This window comes from Lissotriton vulgaris, chromosome 6 (genome assembly GCF_964263255.1).
Source record: "Lissotriton vulgaris chromosome 6, aLisVul1.2, whole genome shotgun sequence".
Lineage (NCBI taxonomy): Eukaryota > Metazoa > Chordata > Amphibia > Caudata > Salamandridae > Lissotriton > Lissotriton vulgaris.
In genome coordinates, this window is record NC_141694.1 from 1404468466 (window position 1) to 1404495358 (window position 26893).

At 44.3% G+C, this 26893-nt stretch overlaps 1 protein-coding gene across 5 annotated transcripts in view; it reads left to right on the forward strand.

The window, feature by feature from the left end:
- The window catches only part of RALGAPA2 (Ral GTPase activating protein catalytic subunit alpha 2), a 1781019-nt gene that overhangs the window by 150108 nt on the left and 1604018 nt on the right, over positions 1–26893 (forward strand). The window lies entirely within an intron of this gene.

A 26893-nucleotide genomic window follows, 5' to 3' on the forward strand; every position in this document is an offset into this window, starting at 1 on the left:
AATTTAGCCCCATTACCACATATGCTTTCCACAGTACAGCTCATAACACATCATCTTTAACTTCGTTAATCTGATTAGGTTTTAATGTGCATTCCCTTTATCTTGTAGGAAGTTGGAAAGACCTTCGAGGTTTGAGACAGCCATACCCAAAGTCCTTTGTCAAATAGCCCACCAAAGGCTGCCACATTTCTTCATATCTGCACCCCTTGTCATTAAGCTCACAGATCAGGGGTTCATGACCAATAAAATCCAGAGTTAACCAGCCACTTTTTGCATAGTGGCGACATTCTGAGAGTTCCATTTAGATACGATGAATTGTTTCACTGCCAAAGTCATGTTATATATTAATCTCCAATCCAACCTGGACAGGTGTCTGATCTTGGGCGGTCTAATGTTGAGTTGCAGTAGATACTACACCACTACCCCCTTAAAATGGCTAAGAATTTCTTTCCAGAAAGTCGTTTGCCTAGGCTATGTCCTTCTCATATGCAGCACATCCCATACTTGTCCACACCCTGCCAAATTTGCCCGTCTGTCCTATCATACATATGTTTCAATTTTACAGGCGTGATATGACAACCCATCATGATTTTATATAACTGTTCTCTATCCTGCATACTTTTACAAAATAAATGGATATCCAACCAAAGCATTTGCCATTGGTCTATGGGGATGTGTTAACCCAAAACGTCTTGTCACTTCCTCATGTACGACCATTCCAGGGTAGTACCCACTTCTGCTAAAATGTTATAAAAGCTAAATATAAGACCTTTGGGGTCATCATAGGTAGAGAGAAGCTTTTCCCATTGTGTTAATGGCCTGGTTGCTGCCTCCTTGTTCTCAGAGTGGAGTGGCCAGTGCCATAGCAAGTACGAATGCTTATGATCAGTTTTTTGCAGCCTTTACTCTTGCTTCTATTGGTTAATTAGTTAAAGGGTTTGATTTCACCCCTTTATGTGAGTCCTGCTGCATCCTGCACCCTCCCTTTGACCAATGCTCCAATTAACCTCTCACCGTTTCTGAAGAAAAATCTAGATCATCCAGAAGCAGCATAAACGGGGAGGGGCAGATAGTAAATTTCTATGACTGAGTCCCACACTTCTAATGTAGATCTCAATTTCTTAAAAGTAACACCCTGGGGCTCTCGCTTTTAGAGCCAACCAGGTTATAGCCCAAAGTGTGTGGCTCGCCATTGCCATATATATATGTGGAGCCAATAGTGCTCAATCTCATATAGAGACCACTCAAATAGGAATTTGAGGTGTGCTGTCTGGTAATATTCTCTAATATCTGGTGGCTCCAGCCAACCTGAGCGTCTATTAGCTTTTAATAGTTTAGAGACCTTTGCCTTCCTACCTGCTTATATAGCGGTATCAGTAACTTTCTGCAAGGCCACTTTCTTTCTCAGGGAGTTTCACTGGGAATGCCTTGAAGAGGTAGTCTAGGCAGCACATTCTGCTTTACAAGCACTATTCTACCTTCCCATGATAAGAATAGTGTATTCCAGTTTAGTAAGACATTAATAATAGTGTTTAGCAACCTATGGTAGTTAGCTGCATATATTAGACAGTACTTGGGTTTATTATATCCCTAGTTTTTTGTTTGCCCCATGCTGGTGACTCACAGCAGAAAGTCTGTGTTCAACCTCCGGTATTATACGCTCACCAGGCATCTCATACTTTTCAAGATTCACTTTCAAGCCAGAGATCTTCACATAAGCCTCCAGAATTTCCATGGATCTCGGGACAAATCCTACATCTCCACCAGTGTAAGTAAAAGATTGTCAGCAAATATATGTATTTTATGCTGATCACTCCCAGAAGGCATCCCCCAATGCCTGGGTGTTGTGTAATAATGGCCACTAAAGACATGACCATTAGGACAAACAAAAGTGATGAGTGGGGGCAGCACTGCTTTGTTGCCCTATCCCACCTTGCCAGCAGGATATCCTCAGACCTGGATTGATTTTTAGTGGTTTAGAAATAGGTGCTATCCAATCAATCATATGGTGACCCAAGCCAATTGCCTCCTTCACCGAAAGAGAAATGGCCAGTTGACCCTGCCATAGGCTTTTTTAGTGTCCAGTGGTAGGACAGGCAGGGGAATCTTTCTGAAGTTATCTTTCACAATCCGCTGAACAACCAGCCGAATGTTGTGTGCTGCTTGCCTTAGTATTATAAATCCCAAGTGATCTGGGTCGATAAGGTGAGTGTGCCATCAGTCTGTTAGCCCAAATATTGTGAACATTTTTACATCGCGTTTAGGAGAGTTTTAGGTCGATTGGCCTCATATTTATTATGCACTTTTGTCTACCTTATGGACTAGGCCAGTGTTTGCTGCTGCCATCGAAGGTGATACCATCTGGGAGTGAAAAAAGGAATTAAACAGCATTACCAGACGTGGGCTAGTTAGGACTTAAAATGCTTATTAAACCTATTAGTAAGGCTGCCTGGTTCCAAAACTTTATCAGGGGGTAAGTCAGTGGGCACCGTCAAGACTCCTTTTAAAATCATTGGTTCTTCTAAACTAGCTCAATTTGCAGAGGTTAGCTTTTTGAAGGGGACACCACTAAGGTAAATCTCCTCAGCTTCTTCAGAGATTGAGCCTCCACGATATAGAGTGCAAAAAACACAGGTGATGGACAGAATGCAGAACAATGTCTTACATTCACCCCAGTACAAAAATCTGGGCCTAAATCCATCGTTTTTTTGCACTCCACACCACCCTAGGTCAGACACTGGCTATATGCAAATCAGCCTTGACCGTGTGCCTCATGGGAATAGTCCAGCCCAAACTACCAAGCCATGTCTTTCCTATACCGGAATCAAGCATCCAAGGACCGGTTTCTGGCTATCAGCCTTCTTCAGCCTGGATAGCTTGACTCCAGCATTCAAGCAAGCCTGGCTGAAGACGGCTGTAATGCCAGAAACCGGTCCTAGGAAGCTTGTTTCCGGTCCAGGGAAGGCATGGCTTGGCAGTTTGGGCTGGACTGTTCCCATGAGGCACAGGGTCAGACTGATTTGCATATGGCCATGTCTCAACTGGGGTAGCAGAGTGGGCTAAAGAATGGTGATGGATTATACCCAGATCTGTTGACTGGGTGTGAGTGTTTGATTGGTTCAGATGCTCCGTCCATCACCACCCCCTTTTGTACCGCTTCACGATATAGAGTGGCATAATAATACTTGAAGACTCTTATTTTTAATGTGTTCTTATCCCCTCTTCCAACAAGAAGCTTCATGCTTTAAACTTCTTGACAAAAGTGCGCCCATCTTATTAGTCCTTTCATTGAATCTTTGCCACAAATAAAGTATAGTCTTATCCAATTTCTCAGTGGCCAGAAGATTGAGCTAGCCCTTCAGAGTGGTCACCCTTCACAGAGCTTTCAGGGAGCCTGTGTTGCAGCTTTTAGCTCTGTCTCTGAGGAGCCCTTATGATTCTTTACAATTAACTGCAGTTTTGGCCTCTGCTATGCAGCTGCCTCTGACAACCGTTTTAAAGTCATCCCAGAGTGTATTAAGGGTGACTGTGTCTGTGCTGTTTTCAGCAAAGTACTGTGTGATTTGTTCTTTAAGGCTTGCAAACTCAACCAATCTTTAAGTAGGGTTTTATCAAATTTCCAGTTGGTATTCCTGTTAACGATCTCGATGTTGATCCCCTTACCAGACCATCATTGTGGGATGTGGAACTGCCATTGCACTGTGAGTAATTGAGGTGTTACTTCAGTTAACTCTTTTGTGTTGTCATAGATGTTGTTGTGCTCCTGCTTTACAGGTCCGGTGCTCATCAATCGGACATCATGACTGTCCAACCCCAGGCACATCCCCCTCCCCACAGTGGGAACGTTTAGCTTTTTGCACCTGCCAATTGTTTAGCCATGCAAAGAAGTGCAAATACCAGAGCACAAAAGTATTTGGATATATGTAAGGCTGACTATCACTGCTGATTAAACCCTGTTAATAAACATAATTTGTAAGTCATGTACATCTTTGCTGCTTACTTGCTGTGCATTATGCAGAGCTTGTATGTCCTGTGTATATGCTCTACTGTAAAGTTAGAGATACAATTTTATGCAGTGTTCCGATGCCTTGACGCTTGTAAAGTATTTCTTACTCAGCTGAGCTATGTGAAGGAGCATCCACTGGGAGAGGTGGACCACGGGGTTGTCTGACAAGATTTCAATCGATATTTTCTGTTTTAGTAAAGAAAAAGGGATGCAGCTTTGGCTGATAATTGCTGGGATGGTAAAATAGTATTCTAATGATAGTTTATTCATTTTTTTCTATATGTTGAACACATTCGATGATTGTGGATGGGGACTCACATTGGGCAGTTGGTAGGTTATGAATCGCCGTGCCAGGATTGTGGAATTGCCCATTAATCTTTTATCACTATGCACAATGTAACTATCTGGTCTGCCCTGTAGCCTTCTGTCTGGATTTGCCCAAGCATTAGTTAGGAGATCCAAGGGCTGGTCGAATTGCTAAAAAGCTTTTGAGTATACTATTTATCAGTTTGTTGACTCTGAGGTTTCTATCCCTTAATACTAGTGCTTTTGCATGGCAACTGGAGTCTAACTGGTCGCATTGATGGATGTAATGACGGATTTTAGTTCAGATTGATTTTTTGTAGGCAAGTTTCCCTGCAGAATAAGAAAAAAATAATAATAAAGATTTTTAGATTGATCTTTTTCAAAAAATTCCTGTTGGATTACTTCCCCTCAATTACACTAGCATAGTTGATACTTAAACACACCTGTGGTCAATTTCTGTTGGTGGCCTATTGCCATATTCCTGTATGAGTGTTAGCTTTGCAACTGCACAGATGTTTTGAGAGGGTAAAATGGAACTCTTGTGCAGTTTTGGCAGCTTTGCAGTTGTACTGTTCTGGTTACGAAACCCAGTAGCTGCTCCGCCGCATTGCTATATTTTAGTGATGTGACGTTTCAAAGTAGCAAATACCAAATGTTTAAACGTATGGCTATTGTAGTGTACTTCTCTACAGTAAAAAAATATCTGAAGGAACAACAATAACCACAATACAGCTCAAGAATGATCACATCCGTGGCCATTTTCATTTTGCAAATATGTATTAAAATGAGCAAATCCTGAACTGTTTACATTGATGAATTTTCCTTTATTCCATTATTGAGTTTATACGAATATCGAATCCTTAATTGCTTCACAGTAAGTTTTCATTTCCTGAATTAAGGATTCTACTACGTGTTATGTTTTTTTTTCTGTCAAATCTTTTTATTTTCCCCCCCAAAACAGGGAGCAGGCAGCGGACTGACTGTTACACAGCGTTAAGCCTACAACCCACTCGCGGCCGGCCGCGTCATTATGTGGTGCAGTAAATAACATTTATAAGTCTCGCACTCAAAACCATTGTACACAGTGTTCCGCCTACAACCCCACAGGGCCGGCCGCGTCATATGATACCCAATATATGCTGTGCAGTCATTGCCTGAAATAGCCCGACCCATGGGGTCGAACACAACCGATAAACCAATAGAGGTCGAACAAATAGACCACGGGGCCCAAACTTCCAACAGAGTAGCAAAGGAAAGGACAGTAGGACAGAGTAGATAGTAGGAATAAGTAAAGAAAAGAAACTGGAGAGACAATCAAAGAGAGCACAGAGCGGGGGAGGAGCTACGCTGGCAAACAAGATGGCTGCTTAGGCTCCCGGCTCCGCCGACCTCCATATCCCGCCACAAGATCCTGTACATTTTCCTGATTTTACGCCCAGCCCCTGTGTGAATGAACTATTCCTCACTCCGATGGTGAAATCCGGAAACTTTAATCGGTTTGACAAAGTTATATCGAGTTGAAGATTGTGGCCTACTCCAGCGGTGAAGCCGGGGCCTCGGGTATCTGCTAAGCCAGGCTGCAGTGCAACATCGGCTGAGAGACCCAGGCAGGGTCCGGTCAATCGTAGTGGAAGCTTCTTTTACGCCCGAATTTGGCAGCAATTGTTTTCTTTGATGGAGGAGTGACTTTGCTTGCTGCTGACTGTGGGTGGGGGTCCCCGTCCCGCGGACCTGGTGTTGGTCCCCGCCGGGGTTCGGCGGGTCGGGACCCCGGCCTGCGGCGTTAAGCCGGGTGAACGCGGCTGCAGATAACGACGGGTCACCATCCACATTTGCTCTTTCGTGATCCTGTTTGTCCCCCCCCCCCCGGAGATGCCAGATTCACCCGGGGAGGTGATTGTGCTTGGTATCGGGAGTGAGAATATGGATCGAACGGTGCCTGAGCCATCGCTGAGGTCAATATTGGCAGAAATTTGGGCGTTTCACTCACAAGTGGATGTTTTATTGAACAAATTGGATGCAAGCCTATCTGAGATGCTGCTTGTGGTACCGGACCCTGCCCCACTGTTGGAACAGCAATCTGCAGCCATTCAAGCCGCGGCCATTTTGACTCCGTGCGAGGACCCCGTGGGGAAGAGAGTACTGAAACCATCGGATGGTGCCCTGGAAGACGGTGTTCCCGAGGTCGTGAGTGTACCACCGAACCTTCCATCACTATTGACTTTGAAGGTATCGAAAGGCGTTTCCCCCCACCCGGAGACTTGTGTTGTAGACTCTTCTTTCATCTTGGAGTCGTCTTCTCCCTTCTTGGAGATTTCACGACTCCGGGGCAAGATACATCGGGACTGTCCATCTAGGAGAAGGAGACTTTCTGCGTCTGAAGTTCTCATGGACTTACTATCTACGAGTGGTAACGGATTAACTCTCGATGACTTCCTTCTCCTCGATGACTCCTTTGTGTGCTTTTGGGTCTCGCTGGGGGGGGTTCGTGTGCTGGTTCGGAAGGGTCAAGGTTAAGATCAATTAGATCGGGACGGTTTGGAGTGGCTATTATGGATGTTCGATCCGCAATTGTTTGATTTAAGAGGCTGGACGGTGTATCACGGTGCCCCCTAATTTCTTTTATAAGGGTCGTTCTACATCCGTCTTTTTGCGACAGGGGGTGTCTGTTTCTGGCGGGGGGAATAAAGGGGCTGGGAGCACATACGGATATGCCCTCCTCCATTCCTTTTCCTACTTTTAGAGTTTTAGTTACTTGGGGCGACAGGCACGCTGCTAGTGGGGTTAGGCTGTAGCCATCTGCAGGGTAGGGGGGGTTGGAGGGGTTTTTATGTTGCCATTAATATTTTCTATGGCCTTTTTCTTCCTTCCCCTTCTTTCCTTTAGGATCAGTATAGCTCGCGAATTATTCTGATTTTTACTGTGTTCTGGAGTTTAGTGCTCATGCTTCTTACGTCATCTGGATTTCCGGGTGGGCAGGCCCTGAGAACTGGCGCTCACGAAAACGTATATTGTATTGTTGTTTACTCCGATTCATATGCTTTGGCGCCAGAGTTCCAATTATAGCTGTTCCCAGGTGCATATCCTGTCTCTTGGCCTGTCCCCCGTATTCTTTTGTTTGATTGTATGGCACCTGATCTGTTTATTTAGATAATATAAAATAAAACCTCTATCTCATCCTGTGACTTATTTATGCGTTCTAATACAAGTTCTATCCTGAATCGCTGCCGACCCTCAGGGTTGTCGGCTGATGAGCTGTGTCGTACCGTGATATAATGGGTCCTAATTATGTTTAGCGGCCGGCCCCTGCGGTTGTAGGCCCATGCTTGTATTTCTGAATGCTGCAATAAAGGTTTGAAAAAAAAAAAAAAAGAGAGCACAGAGCGTGTCAGAGAGGGGGAGGAAGGAACCAGCGCGCCGTGCGCCAGGTCATATTGCAGCACCTACATTGGCCTAGGCTTCGCGTTCTAGAGCTCTCATGCTAACAGCCTGCCCGGCTCTGGGGGGACCACAGCGTCTTCCACAAGCCGTAGCGCCCGGAGTCTGGGAGACATATGTCGCACATGCTCTACTGTGCATAAATATTTCACTAGGGGTTGCCAGACCGCCTTAAAGCGCGTGTCGCGAGCCTGCAGTCTGGCTGTGAGAAGTTACATTGTTACAACATGCCAAGTAGTTAATGTGGGAATAGGATGGGTGCGCATGCGAGTAGAACGAGTATTCCCTCCGGTCTGGGGAGTAGTAGCGCCATACATCTAACAGTCCTAGGTCCACTATCTGCTTGCGCAGCGCCGAGGACATAGCTCCCGCGCCACTGAAGGTACCCTCACTGCAGTCCACCTCTGGGCTCCAGACCAGGTTGAGGTCTCCCCCCAAGATGAGTGAAGGGCCTCCCTGTGGTACCTGCTCCCGCAGAAGGTCCCGAAGGTAGCAGCCCTGCGCCTGATTAGGGGCATAAATATTGCATAATGTGTAGCGGCGTCACCCAACCTCCACACTCACTCTAAGGAAGCACCCATCCCCACTCCGGAAGGGCCTGTCTCCCCCTCGCCTGATGCCAGCCCTGCACAGTATTGCCACACCTGCTGTCTTTGAGTCCACTGCAGCCCAAAACTGAAGAGGGTACCTAGGGTGCGCCATACGCTTGGTGTCTACTTGTAAGAGGTGCGTCTCTTGCAAGAATATAATGTCTGGGTTCTGCTGAAGGAGATAATGCCACACTTGTCTTCGCTTGTTGGGTGAGTTAAGGCCCTTGACATTGAACATTTAAGACCTTCAGGGGGCTAGGGAGATTTGTTGTCATGATGGAATCCTATCATGGGCCACCCGCGCCCCCTCAACAGTCGCCCAGAATGCCCCGCACTCACAATAGGTACATATAGAGTGGTCCCAGACAAAACACAACCGATTTAAGAAAATCACAATGTTGAAGTTAAATTAATACAAAAGAATAGATCCTTCATAGTGCATGGTGTTTTTATTTTCACCGCACCAAAGTCAATCAATGGACAAAAAACTTAATGGAAAATATATACACGCTATATACAAGTTCAATATGCCCACAGGGAAAAGGGGGAAGGTACTGGGGAAGGGGTACACATTTTATGATAGTTATACATCACTAATCAAAGTTTTTCATGTGCATGAATCTACAGATCACCATCACAGAAATTAATAGATCCCCATACGAGGAGTCAAAAAGCAATGTGCAAACATCAAAAGAACATTTCAAATAGAAGCTCCTATTCAGCTGTATACATCTGGCTATCCGTAGGAGTTCTAGATTGTAGAAAAAAGTCTACGTTTCGACCCTGAGATTGTAGGACATTAGATCCTTACTACGCGGGTCTTCGTCAGGACGTGAAGGGAGGAGGGGGAGGTAGGGTGGGGCTGTTTCCTAGACAAAATGGAAGCATGACACGTATATTAAAACCGGTCTCAAGAGGAGTCCCAAATTTGTAATTAACAGGATAACCTGTTACGTTCAAGGTTTCTACATTTAAATTAGACAAAACTACAAAAGGAGGAGAGGGTTTATACTGAGGATAGGACCATGAATTACATAAAATTACCTGGTGATAAATCAAAAAGCGGCCTGAAAAAACGTGTCCCTTGTCGTTGTTGTAACGTGATTATACCAGTCTTTGTCCGTATCTAAAGACCATGATAGAAATGATGAGGCGCCAATTAATTACCATTATTGCCACAGAATTAACACTCAACAATAGTCATCACAGTTGCTTGATGTAGAACCTACCCTTGCATTAAGGCATGGTTTGATCAAAAGAATCAATCGTATTATTCTTGGATTGCACCTCCATCATTATGGGGTAGAATAGTGGAAATCAGGCTGTTACTTAATATATCTGAAAATGCAAGCGGTAAAGGACAAAGTCAGGAAATATACACTTTGGGACTGCATCAAATAGCAGTAAAGGAGCGCTGGCAAAACGCCCACGAGTACCGCCTTAAGACCACTCACCCTAAAGGGATGATCAGAAAGGATCGATCGTGATATTCTTAGATTACACCTCCGTCGTTGCGGGGTGAAAACGTAGATGTTGAATTTCCGCTTTTAATCTAAAAAATACAAAACGGTAAAAACCGGAGTCAGGAGATGCACGCGCTAGCGGCTAATTCAAACGCGGTGAGAGAGCGTGAGAGCGGACGCCCACAAAGACCGTGAAAAACTCACCCTGAAGGGATTATTTCGGTTTTCAGAAGCATAGGGTGCAACGTCTTACACCGTCAGGCTAGCACCAGGAAGTGCTGCCCCGGTAACAAGCTGGGTTAACCAAGCTAACGTGAAGAAAGACTCACGTTGCCATGGAGACACTAATGCGGTAGAGGAAAGACTCGAAAAAATGCTGCATAAAGTATATTGAGATTCTTGTTGTTCGTGACCCTGCTAGAACCAACAATTGCTTCCAAATATATAAGGGACATGGTGTACCATTATTAGAGGCTGTTGGAAAAATTTACAGTTGAAAAATCATGGGTTGCGCGGACCTGCCGAATTACATGGCGGTCAAGGCGCGCATAACGTCACGGGCTGTCTCTCTAGATTTCCTGAATACCAAGAAGCTAATACATTATACATTGTTCAGCGAGAGATTCTTACATCATTGGAAAAACGCGCGAACCTACCAAGCATGGTGGTCAAGAGCGCATTGTGATTGCTGAAAAAGCCTCAGGGATGGGGTTAAACATAACATAGTCTTAATGGGTCAAAAAGTCAGGGTACATCAGCAGAAAGTATTACGAATCATTCAGAAAATAGTCTGAGTGGGATACCACTCTAATGTTATTACAAAGTCTGCGTGAACCTACCGCAAGGTGGTTAAACGCACAATCACTTCAAAAGTTAGACATTTTGTTATTGCAAATGATTCGTGAAAGTAGTCTGAGTGGGATAACGCACTGATGGTGAATCAACATCTGCGTGAACCTACCACAAGGTGGTTAAAACGCACAATCACTTCAGAGATTAGCCATGTGGGCAAAACTACTCTCAGATTCATTCAGCCCTCTACGCACGGAATCAAAGAAACGGATCCATTTAATCTCCCTGACGTTGAGGATGGGTTCTATACTGCCACCCCTGGGACCTAGTCTCACCTGTTCCAAAATGGTCCACTTAAGGCTTTCTGGGGAGTGATTAAGGTCATTGCAGTGATCTACCATAGGGGCTCCTTCAACCTTACATCTTATGCAGCTGCAGTGTTGCAGGAAGCGTACTTTAGCTCGTTGCTGTGTCTGTCCTATGTATATTAGATCACACGGGCATATTATGCAGTATATCATGTTCGTAGAGTTGCAGTTCGTGTGTGATTTTAAAAGAACTTGTTGTTGACCATGGAGGAAAGTTTTTGTTTGAAGTGTTGCTGGACAGGCTTTACATGAGCCACAGCGATAGTGTCCCACAATGGGAGGTAAGTTCCACATCGATGTTATAGATGGTTCCTTCGGAGTCGTCAAGAAAGAGCATAGCACGTGGTCGCGAATGTTCTTCGCCTTTTTGAAAGCGTGGAGTGGTAAATCACTGCAGTTGACATCCTCTGAGACCAAGTTCCAATATTTATTGATGGTTTTCTTTATTGCGTTACTTTTTGTTGAAAAAGTGGTTACGCAAATTAGGCGTTGTTCATTGTTACTCTGTTTTGACCCAGATTGTAGTAGGACTTCCCTTGGATTGAACCATGCTCTTTTTTTGGCTTTCTTCACCAGACGTCTCGGATATCCACGTTCAAGTAACCGATCCATTAGTACAGTGGATTGCTCCATGTAGTCCTCCTTTTTACTACAATTGCGGCGAATCCGTAAAAATTGGCCGAACGGTAAATTGTCTGAGTCCCCTGGGGTGATGGCTAGAGTAAAGGAGTAAGGAATTCCTCTCCGCAGGCTTTCTGAAAAGAGTGGTTTGTAGGATTTCATTTTCCACAAAGATTGTAAGATCCAAAAAGTCAATGGATTCTTTATCAAATTTGATAGTGAATTGAATGTCTGGAGATCTACCGTTAAGCCATTCAAAAAAGTTAGTAATTCCCACCTCAGTACCTGACCAGATACAGATGATGTCGTCAATGTATCTCATCCACATATTTATTTGTAGTCTGAATGGATTGGCATCATTGTGTATGAACATATCCTCATACATAGACATGAAAATTATAGCCAAGTCCGGGGCAAAGGCCGCCCCCATCGCAACCCCCTTGGTTTGGAGGTAGAAGCAGTTGCGAAAAATGAAAAAGTTTTTCATCATGGCAATTTGAAGTAATGAAATGATGAAGGATGTGGGTACTCGGGTGGGTGCCTCCCGTTTATCAAGTGCAATCGTCATTGCCATCAAAGCCTCCTCCTGGGGTATGCTAGTATAAAGTGACACAATGTCACAAGTTACCAGAAATTCCTGATGAGAGTTATATGGGCGTCCGTCAATCAAATTAATGATATGGGTGGTGTCCCGCAGGTAAGTTGTAGTTGCTTCTGCTATGGGTTTCAGGAAGAAGTCTATATACCTACACAGGGGTTCCACAAGAGAACCGCATCCGGATACTATCGGTCGTCCTGGCGGCTGGTGAAGGTCCTTGTGCACTTTGGGTAACGTAGGTAAGCGCGGGTTCTTTTGGTTCAGGTACTGGAATTCATGTTCTGATAAAAACCCTTTTTGGAGACCATCCTGTGTGATCCTCAAGATCTCAGCTTTTAGTTCTTTAGAAGGGTCCCCATCCAATTGTTTGTAGCTAATCCCATCATTCAACTGCCTCATGATCTCACTGGTGTAGTTGTCCAGGTCCGGTACAACAATTGCCCCACCCTTATCGGCGGGTTTCACCACCACATCAGTGTTGCTTTTTATAGATTTGAGCGCAAGTTTCTCAGCTTTGCTGGTGTTAAATTTAACAAATTTTTGTTTTTCCAAAATTTTGTTTACATCCTCAGGACGAGACTTTCGTACGCCAGGATGCGTGGGGTCATGGCGTTAGTGGATTGTACAAAAGTTGATGGGACCCTAAGATTGGTTGCAGATGACGGTCGAGCAAGGGGTTTGTCCTTGAAAAAGAATCTTAGTCGTATTTTACGAAAGAATTTGTGAAGTTCCACTATGGTGTTGAAGGCATCTGGTGTCGAAGTCGGAACAAAAGATAGACCTCGGCTAAGTACTCTGATCTCATCCTCCAGTAAGGTGTATTTGGAGATATTTATCACAAGGGAAGTTACTTTTACCACCTGTAGTTCTTTCTGCGCGTTGATCTTTCTCCGTATTCCTCCTGGGGAAAGTTCACCTGTTTCGTGCCTCTCCCTCTCCCGGAGTCCCACTCTGGTCCAGCACTGGATTGGCCCCTGCCGGTGCCCCTGTTCCAGTTGTTCGCTCTGCCGCGTGGAGGTCTCCATCCTCCCTGACCTAAAAAAGGTGCTGGTTGGTATGAAGGTCCGTAGGAGTCCTGATAACCGTAAGCCCCACTTGGGCCCGCTCTTTCAGAGTCCTCACCTGAACTGTACGATGAATCTGAAAAGGTTGTAAAATTCCGTCTACCCCTGAAAGGACCACGGCCTCGGTTGGTAAATCTTCCTTGGCTGTCTTGTCTATAGTACTCGTCCTGTAGGTAGGGATATGTACTTTTTTTGTCATATAGTTTCACTACACGTGCTAATTTCTCAAGTTTACGCTTGATGGTAGCTGTTTCAAAATCTTGGAGAGTTGCTACAAGCTTAGTCAGGGCTTCTTTAGAATTGGTAAGGGTGGCGTCCCCAGTTATCTCGGCCTTCAAATCGGCTATCTGTTTGGTTAAGATTGCAATTTGTTCATTGGCTGTTTCGATACCCAGGACCATCCAGTGTCGCGAACAGTTGTTCGCGAAAAAACTGAAACCTTCACGGAACTTCGGCACGTCTATGAAGATAGCGGGTTCAACTTTTACCTGTAAGCCCACAGGAATGATGTTGGATTGTAAGCACTGTGCTAGGAAATGACCATGGAGTTTTGTTCTGATCAATTTCTTCTCTAGACGTTCCAAATTATTGACTTTGTCATTAAGAGAAAAATCAATGACAGGTGTAGTTGGTGATAGAAAATTGTTAGCTGGATCTAATAGAAGTTGTTTTATGTAATCCTCAGTATAAGAGAGGACCTCCTTGTCAACCATAATGGTTGAATGGAAAACAAATTAGAATACAAAAAATTTCACAAAGAAAAAATTAAATGGATTAGGGAGAAGGAGAACCTCGCAGACCAGCGTCTGCTCGAAGTAGATTATAGAAAATAGGGTTGGACCCATATAGTCAGTGGGACCTGGGTGATTGGTAGGTACATATAGAGTGGTCCCAGACAAAACACAACCGATTTAAGAAAATCACAATGTTGAAGTTAAATTAATACAAAAGAATAGATCCTTCATAGTGCATGGTGTTTTTATTTTCACCGCACCAAAGTCAATCAATGGACAAAAAACTTAATGGAAAATATATACACGCTATATACAAGTTCAATATGCCCACAGGGAAAAGGGGGAAGGTACTGGGGAAGGGGTACGCATTTTATGATAGTTATACATCACTAATCAAAGTTTTTCATGTGCATGAATCTACAGATCACCATCACAGAAATTAATAGATCCCCATACGAGGAGTCAAAAAGCAATGTGCAAACATCAAAAGAACATTTCAAATAGAAGCTCCTATTCAGCTGTATACATCTGGCTATCCGTAGGAGTTCTAGATTGTAGAAAAAAGTCTACGTTTCGACCCTGAGATTGTAGGACATTAGATCCTTACTACGCGGGTCTTCGTCAGGACGTGAAGGGAGGAGGGGGAGGTAGGGTGGGGCTGTTTCCTAGACAAAATGGAAGCATGACACGTATATTAAAACCGGTCTCAAGAGGAGTCCCAAATTTGTAATTAACAGGATAACCTGTTACGTTCAAGGTTTCTACATTTAAATTAGACAAAACTACAAAAGGAGGAGAGGGTTTATACTGAGGATAGGACCATGAATTACATAAAATTACCTGGTGATAAATCAAAAAGCCCCCTGAAAAAACGTGTCCCTTGTCGTTGTTGTAACGTGATTATACCAGTCTTTGTCCGTATCTAAAGACCATGATAGAAATGATGAGGCGCCAATTAATTACCATTATTGCCACAGAATTAACACTCAACAATAGTCATCACAGTTGCTTGATGTAGAACCTACCCTTGCATTAAGGCATGGTTTGATCAAAAGAATCAATCGTATTATTCTTGGATTGCACCTCCATCATTATGGGGTAGAATAGTGGAAATCAGGCTGTTACTTAATATATCTGAAAATGCAAGCGGTAAAGGACAAAGTCAGGAAATATACACGTTGGGACTGCATCAAATAGCAGTAAAGGAGCGCTGGCAAAACGCCCACAAGTACCGCCTTAAGACCACTCACCCTAAAGGGATGATCAGAAAGGATCGATCGTGATATTCTTAGATTACACCGTCGTCGTTGCGGGGTGAAAACGTAGATGTTGAATTTCCGCTTTTAATCTAAAAAATACAAAACGGTAAAAACCGGAGTCAGGAGATGCACGCGCTAGCGGCTAATTCAAACGCGGTGAGAGAGCGTGAGAGCGGACGCCCACAAAGACCGTGAAAAACTCACCCTGAAGGGATTATTTCGGTTTCAGAAGCATAGGGTGCAACGTCTTACACCGTCAGGCTAGCACCAGGAAGTGCTGCCCCGGTAACAAGCTGGGTTAACCAAGCTAACGTGAAGAAAGACTCACGTTGCCATGGAGACACTAATGCGGTAGAGGAAAGACTCGAAAAAATGCTGCATAAAGTATATTGAGATTCTTGTTGTTCGTGACCCTGCTAGAACCAACAATTGCTTCCAAATATATAAGGGACATGGTGTACCATTATTAGAGGCTGTTGGAAAAATTTACAGTTGAAAAATCATGGGTTGCGCGGACCTGCCGAATTACATGGCGGTCAAGGCGCGCATAACGTCACAGGCTGTCTCTCTAGATTTCCTGAATACCAAGAAGCTAATACATTATACATTGTTCAGCGAGAGATTCTTACATCATTGGAAAAACGCGCGAACCTACCAAGCATGGTGGTCAAGAGCGCATTGTGATTGCTGAAAAAGCCTCAGGGATGGGGTTAAACATAACATAGTCTTAATGGGTCAAAAAGTCAGGGTACATCAGCAGAAAGTATTACGAATCATTCAGAAAATAGTCTGAGTGGGATACCACTCTAATGTTATTACAAAGTCTGCGTGAACCTACCGCAAGGTGGTTAAACGCACAATCACTTCAAAAGTTAGACATTTTGTTATTGCAAATGATTTGTGAAAGTAGTCTGAGTGGGATAACGCACTGATGGTGAATCAACATCTGCGTGAACCTACCACAAGGTGGTTAAAACGCACAATCACTTCAGAGATTAGCCATTTGGGCAAAACTACTCTCAGATTCATTCAGCCCTCTACGCACGGAATCAAAGAAACGGATCCATTTAATCTCCCTGACGTTGAGGATGGGTTCTATACTGCCACCCCTGGGACCTAGTCTCACCTGTTCCAAAATGGTCCACTTAAGGCTTTCTGGGGAGTGATTAAGGTCATTGCAGTGATCTACCATAGGGGCTCCTTCAACCTTACACCTTATGCGGCTGCAGTGTTGCAGGAAGCGTACTTTAGCTCGTTGCTGTGTCTGTCCTATGTATATTAGATCACACGGGCATATTATGCAGTATATCACGTTCGTAGAGTTGCAGTTCGTGTGTGATTTTAAAAGAACTTGTTGTTGACCATGAAGGAAAGTTTTTGTTTGAAGTGTTGCTGGACAGGCTTTACATGAGCCACAGCGATAGTGTCCCACAATGGGAGGTAAGTTCCACATCGATGTTATAGATGGTTCCTTCGGAGTCGTCAAGAAAGAGCATACCACGTGGTCGCGAATGTTCTTCGCCTTTTTGAAAGCGTGGAGTGGTAAACCACTGCAGTTGACATCCTCTGAGACCAAGTTCCAATATTTATTGATGGTTTTCTTTATTGCGTTACTTTTTGTTGAAAAAGTGGTTACGCAAATTAGGCGTTGTTCATTGTTACTCTGTTTTGACCCAGATTGTAGTAGGACTTCCCTTGGATTGAACCATGCTCTTTTTTTGGCTTTCTTCACCAGACGTCTCGGATATCCACGTTCAAGTAACCGATCCATTAGTACAGTGGATTGCTCCATGTAGTCCTCCTTGTCACCTAGTCACTCCGGGCCTTCACAGCACTCCTCCATGTCGCGCCATGCACCCCCCCGCCCGACTTGCCTCAAAAGCGCAGAGGGTCTACACAAGGGCCAACAGGCTGCTCACACACTCTCCGGCCAAAAGTCCGTGGCCCTCGATGCAGGTCCTCTCAATGCATACCCCGCACCCAAAATGGCGGGCCTCACTGTCCTCCACCACCGGGTCCCTGGACCAGCTCCGCTCACCTTAAAGTCCAGTTCCGCCCCGAGGCCGCTCTCCGCCTCTCTGCCCCGCTGGAGATTAGGGCCTCACCCGCTGCTAATGTATTCCACCACCTGGCTCAGGACCAGTCCTACTGAGGGGTGCTTCTTCAGTCGCGTCACTGGTCTCCTCCGCGTCTGCCGCTCGTTGCTTCCCAGACTCCCTGCGTGACCTCAGTCGCCAGGCCTCACAGGGACAGTCCAGCCGCACACTTCCCAACAAGAGCTCCGCCAGGTAGCACCTCTACCCCAGGCGTTCTCCGATGTCCGCTGCATTCCAGGCCTAAAAACACCACAGGGGGGTCGACTGCCCAATCGCCTCTAGCCCCCATGGCCACACCGCAGGACCACAGGCCAGCACACCACCAGACAGTCCCGTAGCCGCAGAAGGCTCACACAAGGGCAGGCCAGCAGCTCCCAGATGCTCGGGTAAGGCGCGCTCACCCTACCAGCCTCGTGCCCAAAATGGCGGGCCGCACCTCTCTCTGGCTCCCAGCTCCCTGGACAGGATCTACCCTCCTCAGAGCCCTGGTCCGCTCTCCCGGCCCGAAGTCCACTCCTCACCTCACTGCCTCAGTAGGGGATAGCCCGCCCTTGCTGTGTGCGCGTTCGCCGTCCAGCCGCCGGGCGCGGGATCAGCTCTCAGTTGCCAGCCCCACAAGATGGCGGGCCACCTCTCCAAGCCCGCCACCAGGCACTTCACAGGCGGACCTCAGTCACTCCCGGGTCTGCTCGCCGCGGGGACCAGGTCTGAGTCCCCTGTCCGGACTCCGCTGTTCGCCTCCCCTCCTTGTTGGAGAAAGCACTGCCCCTGCTGCCGAAATGCCCTGACGTCCAGCCTCCGGTCGCAGGGACAAGGGACACGCAAAATGGCGGGTTGCCACTCCAAGCCCGTACAAGGCCCCTCCAGTCCTGCCCGCCGGCCGCCTCCCGGGGGTCCATAGCTCATCCACAAACGCCCGACCCTCAGGCACGCTCAATGTGGCCCGTGGGCTGTGCTCGCCTCTCGCCTCTGCAGATCCTGCCGTCCAGCCTCCGATCGCGAGTCCCGCTTCTGTCAAGGGACACACAAAATGGCGGGTCGCTTCCCCAGGCCCGCTACCAGGCTCCTCTATTCTTGCCCACCGGCTGCCTCCCGTGGGTCCAAAGCTCGCCTGCAGTCGCCCGGTACTCAGGCCCCCTCAGTGTAGCCCGCGGGTTGCGCTCAAGGCACCCCAACTCCGCCTTAATTGCTGCTGAAGGCGGTTGACAGCGGGAGCCCTCCCAGAGCACGTCTTCTCACATCGCCAGCTAAGCCACGCCCCTACTACGTGTTATTTTGACTGCTTTTGTTATGCATGTAATTGTGTCTGTGGGAATGTCCCTAGATAAGCCACTAAAATAACGAGGGTCTTAGTTCGCCAAATCCTGATAAATGCATAAATAAAATTTTGTACGGTTGTTCCCATTTCTAACGTGGGGAAGAGACAGGCATTTTGTGTTAGCGTGATCATGAACACGAAGTTAATTAATGTTTAAATCCACCACAGAGGATCATGCACTTAGATAATTGATGATGACATCTGATGCTCACTTTCATTTTTTGCAAATAAGGTTACAAGATAAGAAAGGCTGATGGTGTGACGTTGCCAAGCTGACATATTTTGGTCATGTGGAAAGTTAAGATCAAAGGGTGGGTCTCCTAGTTCTAGAGACCATGATTTATCTGCTTGATCATATCTCCTTTCAGGCTTTTTGTCTTCCAGCCATGCATGTTTGTTTCTTCTGCAAGCACAATGGCACAGGGTCTACACTTCTTTCTTGGTTGTGCATTACAAACCAGACTAACTCATGGCGCTCCTTACCTTCACCATCTAATATTGAAACAAAGCAGTAAAGAATGCTGGAAGTTTGAGTTTGCACTGTTTATCAATTGCATTGGTCAGGAGCATTGAGGTAGCTTTGATTCCAGACTGATCATGGACCAGCCAAATCAGCCTTGTTGTTATGATGGGGTGCCTGCCACTGTAGTCCAGCTTCGGCTATACATTTGTAGGTGTAGTTTTGACAACATGCCAGGATTTGTATGACCAAAGCAAGCCTGCGTTTGGCAGGTGCAGTAAGGGCGTACATGGGGGTGAAAAGAAATATTCTCAAATGTTCCTTGCTCTAGCCCTAGATGTGAAAGGAGTGAAGGACAAAAACACACCATAAGTGTTAAAATGTCTGATTTTAACCGCATCGCTGCGGCGGTTATTTTTCCCCTACGCGGCTTTTTTTCAAAAGCCGCGTTAGATGACGAGCTCAGCTCGTCATCCGCACATGCCCCCCGTGGCTGATGACGAGCTGAGCTCGTCATCAGCATCGAAGGGGTTAAATTTCCTTTGCAGCCTAAAACTGAACCTCAATGCAGAGTGCACCAAGAATGCACCAGGGTAGTTGTACTCCTTTACTTCTCCACCTTTACTTTGATCTACCTTTACTTCTTCCACCTATCTGTCAGATTGAAATTGCTTTACTTTGCCGTCCCCTCTTTGCCCTACTTTCACTCAGTCTCATATTCCTAACTTTTAGTATAATGCTAACCGTTATTTTTAATGTAATTACTTCAAATCTAATCTTAGACGTTAATCATACCTCAGATTGAATTACAGTTATTGATTTATTTCTTCTATATTTTTTATTTTGTGTAGAGAAAGAGTGAAGAGGTTAAGAGTGTTTTTATGATCCTGTCCTTAGGTGGGACTTTTCAGTTATGCAATTTAATTATCAACAGTAATATTTTTGGGGATGGTTTGTCGATGGTGTAATTATATTCAGACCTGTATTTCAGTGAAAGGAATGTGAGCTCCAGTGAGGATATGAGTTTGGTTCCTCATAATGTTATCACTCGGCTTTGTTCTAAGGCTAGCCCCAACTGTAAATTGAATTAAATATTTGTATATATTAGTAAATTAGTACCAACTCTATCCATGGCCTTATCTGTTATCCTACTAGTAACGATTGGAATCCTAAGGCTGGCTCTAACTCTATAATTAATTTCGTTTAAGTTTAAATAAAATGTCTTCGTATTGCATTAACTTAATTTTTACCCTAACCATAAATTTAACGGTAAACCTTATTTTAGCCCTAATGTTACCCATAACTTTATATGAAATATAAACAATGTGTTTTATTACATACTTAATTAAATCTAGATTATAACGTAGTTACTATTAATTTAGCAACGCTTAAACCTTAATACGGAAATTTACTTTCCTTACAAACCCTTTTTCCTGATATTTTAGGTGTAACTCAGTAAATGCTGGAAAACTAAGGCTGCTGTAGAAGTAATTGCATTGAGGACATTTCATACCAAGGAAGTAAGGGTTGCACACCCTGCAGGTTGTAGTAGGTAGGGGAAAGGAACAATAAGAAAAATTTGTTATAAATGGCAGTGCAACAAGATATTTCATGTGGGTGGTGGTTACTGTAAACCGTACTAAATGTGGTGTTAGGTAGCGGTATCAACATATTAAATATAAACAGTTGACACAGCACGCTTTTGAATCTGACACAAAATGATTAAAGGAATCCGGTAGCAATATACGGTGTTTTCAATCCTGTTCGGTTAACTCGCTGGTTTTGCAGGTAGGAGGTGAGCTGTGAAACACGAGCTATTATTGTAACTAAAACATACTGTGAAAAGGAGCTGCTTACTGACGTCGCCCTGGCCAGTTGTGGGGTGAGCTGCTAGTCTGAGGAGAAGCACCTGCCTCTATCGGTTATTCACCTTCTACAGGCAGGCCAGGTCTGCAAAATTACCTCCCTAAAGACTGGAAGAGGACTTGGCACCGTGTCTATTGGCGCCTTTCCCTAGACTCGCTCTTCTGTTGCAGGTTTTGGAAGATCCATCCAGTTTTAATGAGAGAACTAAGACGAGCAAAGAGCAGTTTCAGTGTGTTTCTAGCCCTAGGAAGGCAGCAGTGGCGTAACACAGTCCCCCGCGGTGCGTGGCCCCCCCCCCCTCAGCACAGTACTTTGGCCGGAGAGCCCCTGATTTAGTCCGGAGGGAGCCCCTCCACGTACCTTGCAGGGAGGCCCCCACAAGTTTCGTTACGCCAGTGGGCACGAGTGGGTGATGAACGTATTTGCGATGACCGTCTTTGCCATTTGACCCCGGAAAGAGTTGTTATTGTTGTATCGTCATGTACTTGTCTTACAGCTCCGGAAACCGAAAGGAAGGGGATGTCGTCTGCCAAGCACCCATATGCTTATCTAAGGATAACAAGCAGTTTTTGTTGGCGGTCTGGAGAGTGTGTCCTGAAGGGACAGCTGACTTGCTGAGTCAGGGACTTCACCTTCCCAAAAACAAGTCCATTCGACAGTCCTTCCGCGCTTCGAGGTCCCATTTAAGGGGACTGGCGTGTGTTTATTTATTTAGAATGTCTTCAGTAAATCGTGGACTATATGGACCGATATGGGGACAGAGCGCTTTGCAGATTGTGATCAGGCTGTTTTCTCAATTGACCATAGAGAAATTACTACGAGCTATGAATCTACATAAACAGAATTGTCGTTGTTCCTATGAGGCGACATTCTGGTTTCTGCTTATAAATTAAATCTGCTTCAGGACACACTCTGCTTGTTTTAGGGCATCGTTCAAATTGCATAATTTACTATTGAGTTAAAATGTGATACTAACAGGAGAAATTTACCTTGACATTTGTGCATGTCTTTATTATACAGCTGGGCAAAAATAAAGGGGTTTGGTGCAGCACATTCTCCAAAATGGCACATAGTCAGCACACAGCTGATTTCTTATTCATCATGAGCTGTTATTAATTTTCATATAATTTTGCATTACTTTTTTGGCACACTGATATATTTGTATTCTCAGGAAGAGACCGGGGCAATACATTAGTTAATCAGGGACATTGCACTGTATCATGTTGTGCGAAGTACTTTATAGGAGGCATGCACTGGGTATTCCCAGAGTTGGAAACATACAGTGTTAAACAGAGAACCTAGTGCAGGTTAACATTATCTGGAGTAGTTTCCACAGTAATGGAAAGGTAAAACCAATGAAGTAAATCCAAATCCAGAATAGTCAAAAGCTCACAAGCTAGATAAACTAGTCCTCTATGGCAGTCTGGTGGAAATCCCAAGTCTGTTTACCAAGGGGAATAACTGCTCATGAGTAAGTGTTGAAGGAGTACATAGGAGCACACAGACCGTAGATATCAAGGAGAGAGCACTAGGAAATGAAGAGGTTCTTCTGATGCGTAGAACAGGGGAGGACAGGGGCAGGACATAGTTTCTGGGGGAAGTCCACTGCTTAATTTGAGGCGGTGGCTTCTGGTACTCGGCACCAGCACTTATTCATCAACACAGGTGCGGGTGACAGTGTGACCCAAGGTGGTGCTTTCTAATTTAGAGATGAGCATAACAGTTGATTATTAATTCAGTATCTAGTAAAAATTACTATTTGCTACCCAACTCATTCTTACAGCTTTTGCACCTGGAATAGTTGGTTAATAGTTGTGTTACTATCATTGGCAGCAGTGGCAATGTGTGGTGCAAACTGCAGTGCCCCCCCTGACGAGAAGCTGACACTTATTTTCCTACAAAGTAAGCACTGAGGAAATCTGGAAGTGAGACCACATCATTTCCCACTCTCTGGTAATAGTTCGCTTATGTAGGCCTCGAGCTGCTTCCCTATGGAAGATTGTGCTTTTGGCTTTCGCCCAATATAGGAGGTCTCTGCGCCATGTGCTAAGCAGTGTGTGCTGTGTGGATTTCCATTTCATGATCATGTCTACCTTGGCAGTCGATAATGCCGAATCAAGGAAGCGCAGCACAGTTTTTACGATCCAGCCTGTGTGGGCAGCATGCACTAGTGCATTTACTCTCTCTTTTGAGACGCTATTGTTTACAAAAAGGGTTTGGAGCCTGCCCATTGCTTACCATTCTTTTGGCTTCAGTATCATTCATTCTTTGCTGCCTCGTAATTTGACAGCACAGGCCAAGCGCATCTTCTTGTTTCTTCTCTGGCGTATGGACCAAGCACAGATTAATTCTTCTTTATTAGTGTATCCCCGCTGCTCGCACTGTGATTCAGACACTATTTTTTCCTCCTCTCAGCAACCCCTTTTCAGTGTTGCTTCTTCCCCCTCTCAACTAACTCTTCTCTGTGTTGCTGCCCCGTCCCTCCACCGCTCTCCGTCGTCAGCGCTCTCATCCCTCCACTGTCCTTGCTTATTTTCAATTCCAGCACTGCTTTGAGCTTTAATTTGCATCAGGTGGATTCACTCGACTGGATCACCTTCTAATCCACTGCAGCTCCCAGACCGTCTTAAGAGCCCCAATAATTAGAGGCATAAACGAAAACTCAGTCACACTGCAACAACCACCTCCTGCACACACCTAACTACTGGGTCCGCCTCTTGAAGTTATAACCTTCCATTTCATTGTGGAGAATGGTATCAAAAACAATTATTTCAGAATGCTGTATATATTTTTCATAGAACATCTGAAAATAAATTAATAGTGGTTCGCCATTAAGGATAAAATATATATATATATATATATATATATATTATCCTTAATGGCGAACCACTATTAATTTATTTTCAGATGTTCTATGAAAAATATATACAGCATTCTGAAATAATTGAGGGGGCCTGCTTCTCCCCCAGTTACTCATGTCTACACATGGGGCTGTGGGAGGAGCAGGTCTTGGGCAATGCCTTTGAGGAGATCATGTCCAACAAAGTGGTAGCTTGGTACAGATTCATAGACGATTTGTTTATAATATGGAAGGGGTCAACGAGTGAAGCAGAACAATTCATTAGTGACATCAACAAGAATGAATTGAATCTGAACTTCACAGGGACTATAAGTAAGAACAAAGTCAATTTTCTAGACGTAGAGGTTTATATAGAAGGAGGGGGGCTGCAGACCAAATTACATCGTAAGGAAACTGCGGGCAATACAATCCTCCATGCCTCTAGCCAGCACCCCAACCATTTAATCCGAAGCATCCCCTATAGGGAAATGCTGAGGATTAGAAGAATCTGTAGTACAGATGCCGCTTGCTCAACAGCACAAATTGAGAGCATAACAAGATTTACACAAAGAGGCTACACAGAAAGTTTGGTGCTAAAAGCAATGGAAAGGGCTAACAAAGCAGGATTAGTCCCGCCTGCAGAAGAAGGTGTGGGGGCAGAACATGTAGCGGCAAATAATGCTGGTAGCCAGCCTAGACTAATTATGGAATATAGTCGCCAACACAGGCAATTACAAAAAATTGTCAAGAAAAACTGGCATATAATCACAGGGGACCCTGTGATTGGAAAAACGGTGGCAAATTATCCAGCAATAACATATAGTCGCGCCCGTTCCATGAGTGATATGTTGGTCAAGAGCAGTCCAGAAGTACTAGCCAGGGATAATTGGCTAGGAAAAAGCAAGGGTTTCCTAAAGTGTGCCGTGTGCAAGGCGTGTACCATAGGTAAGAATAAAACAACATACAGCTCTCCATTCAGTGAGGCTGAAATTCCTATTTCCAAGAAGATAACTTGTAAGTCAGATCATGTTATCTATGTGTTGGAATGCGTTTGTGGACTGTGTTACGTTGGTAGAACCAAGCTACAAGTTCACAAGCGCATATTGCAACATATGAGGGCAGTAACCAACAAAGACGAAGCCTACCCTGTGGCGAGACATGTAAATTTATGCCACATGGGGGATGTGAACTGCCTGAAATATTTTGCAATAGACATGGTACAGCCTTTACGAAGAGGGGGCAACAGAGAAGCCCGTTTAAGATTACTGGAAACCCGTTACATTCTGGAGCTCGATACCAAGACACCAAATGGTCTCAACGCGACTGAGGATTTATACACTTGTCTGCAAGTAGAATAACATCATAAGACAAGAGGTATGAATCATTCAGGAGATGCATAAGCCCAAAAAGAGATTCTGGGGTACAAAAGTCGTCAAACCAACTAAAACATCTAGCACTGCCAGGTTTTAAAAGTTATTAATTTAATCACATATTTAGGGGGAAACCACATAATTTCTTTTCAAGGTGCAGGAACAACACAAAAATTCCCAAGCAGTATAGAAGCAGTAATCCGCAAAATGACAATGCCCACTGGGGCAGTATTCCCAATCCCTCTCAGAGTGCCAAATTCCACATAAAAGCGAGTTTAGTTATACAATATGCACTTTAATTTGCCAACTTTGCACAAAGATCATCCTTTTTATAAAATTAGTTTTATAAAAATATTTTGAAGGATATGTGTAAATATTTAATGAAATATGAAAATTGATGTTGGGGTTTACATGTATTGAAACTGATACGTTGATAAATATTTAATATAATATGTTTTGCAAATTTGCACATATTTATGTATATATTCTAAATATTTATTCTATTTATTGTGAATTGTGCACATAACTGTGGAGTAGCAAACATAGAGGGAAAGTCTAAGAATGAAAAAGGAAATGTAAAGAACTTTTGAAAAAGCCATTGTTAAAAAGTTCGGATTAGGCTGAAGTATTTTGTTTATTTCTATAGGCCTGGGAACATGTGACCTTTTCTGCACTACAAATCACGAGGTGAATTTCGACCATGTCATGTGATCAAGGGCTCCAGGGCCCGAAACGCGTCATGGCGGACAAGAGGGTGCACAAAAATAAATAAGCGCTGAAATCTACCTATTTGGGTCAGTTTCGTTATTCTGGTTCCTGTTTCCTTGGGGCGGACAACGAAGTTCTGGGTATATATATATATATATATATATATATATATATATATATATATATATATATATATATATATATATATATATATATATATATAATCGTTAATGGCGAACCACTATTAATTTATTTTCAGATGTTCTATGAAAAATATATACAGCATTCTGAAATAATTGTTTTTGATATCATTCTCCACAATGAAATGGAAGGTTATAACTTCAAGAGGCGGACCCAGTAGTTACGTGTGTGCAGGAGGTGGTTGTTGCAGTGTGGCTGAGTTTTCGTTTATGCCTCTAATTATTAGGGCTCTTAAAATATATATATATATAGAGCCGAAACGTTGGTGACTCTTTCTGCGTGAATAAAGCTGTTTATACCTCGAGGTCCGTGTCCGGAGTCTGCTTGCTGGGTCTGCGCGAGCGTGCTAGCTGGGAGACAGACGGTGCACAGGATATATATATATATATATATATTTGTTTTTGTGTAGAGAAGTTGGAACGTGGGAAACGATTCACAAAGTTGATATTTCTAAAAAATCGTTCCATAGATGCTTATGTGCTTCTATGCCTCGTCAGTGGTGTGAAGAGTTCCATAAATGCAATTACAATACCATACTACTACTAAGCTGTGATTAACTGGCCCTACTAGTCTCTAAAGGTCAAGGAACTGAATTATTTGCCAACCGTTCCGACTCTAACATAGAGGCAAGAGTTGAATTGTTACCCTTCAAAGCACCTGAAGTGTTTTCACATGGAAGCCATCTTCGAAGTAATGCCTCTAAATATCACAAAACGGCAGTACCCGAGTAAACCGAAACATTTTAAATGCACAAACAAGCCAAACTAGAGAGTTGTTTTTTTCAAACATCTGTACA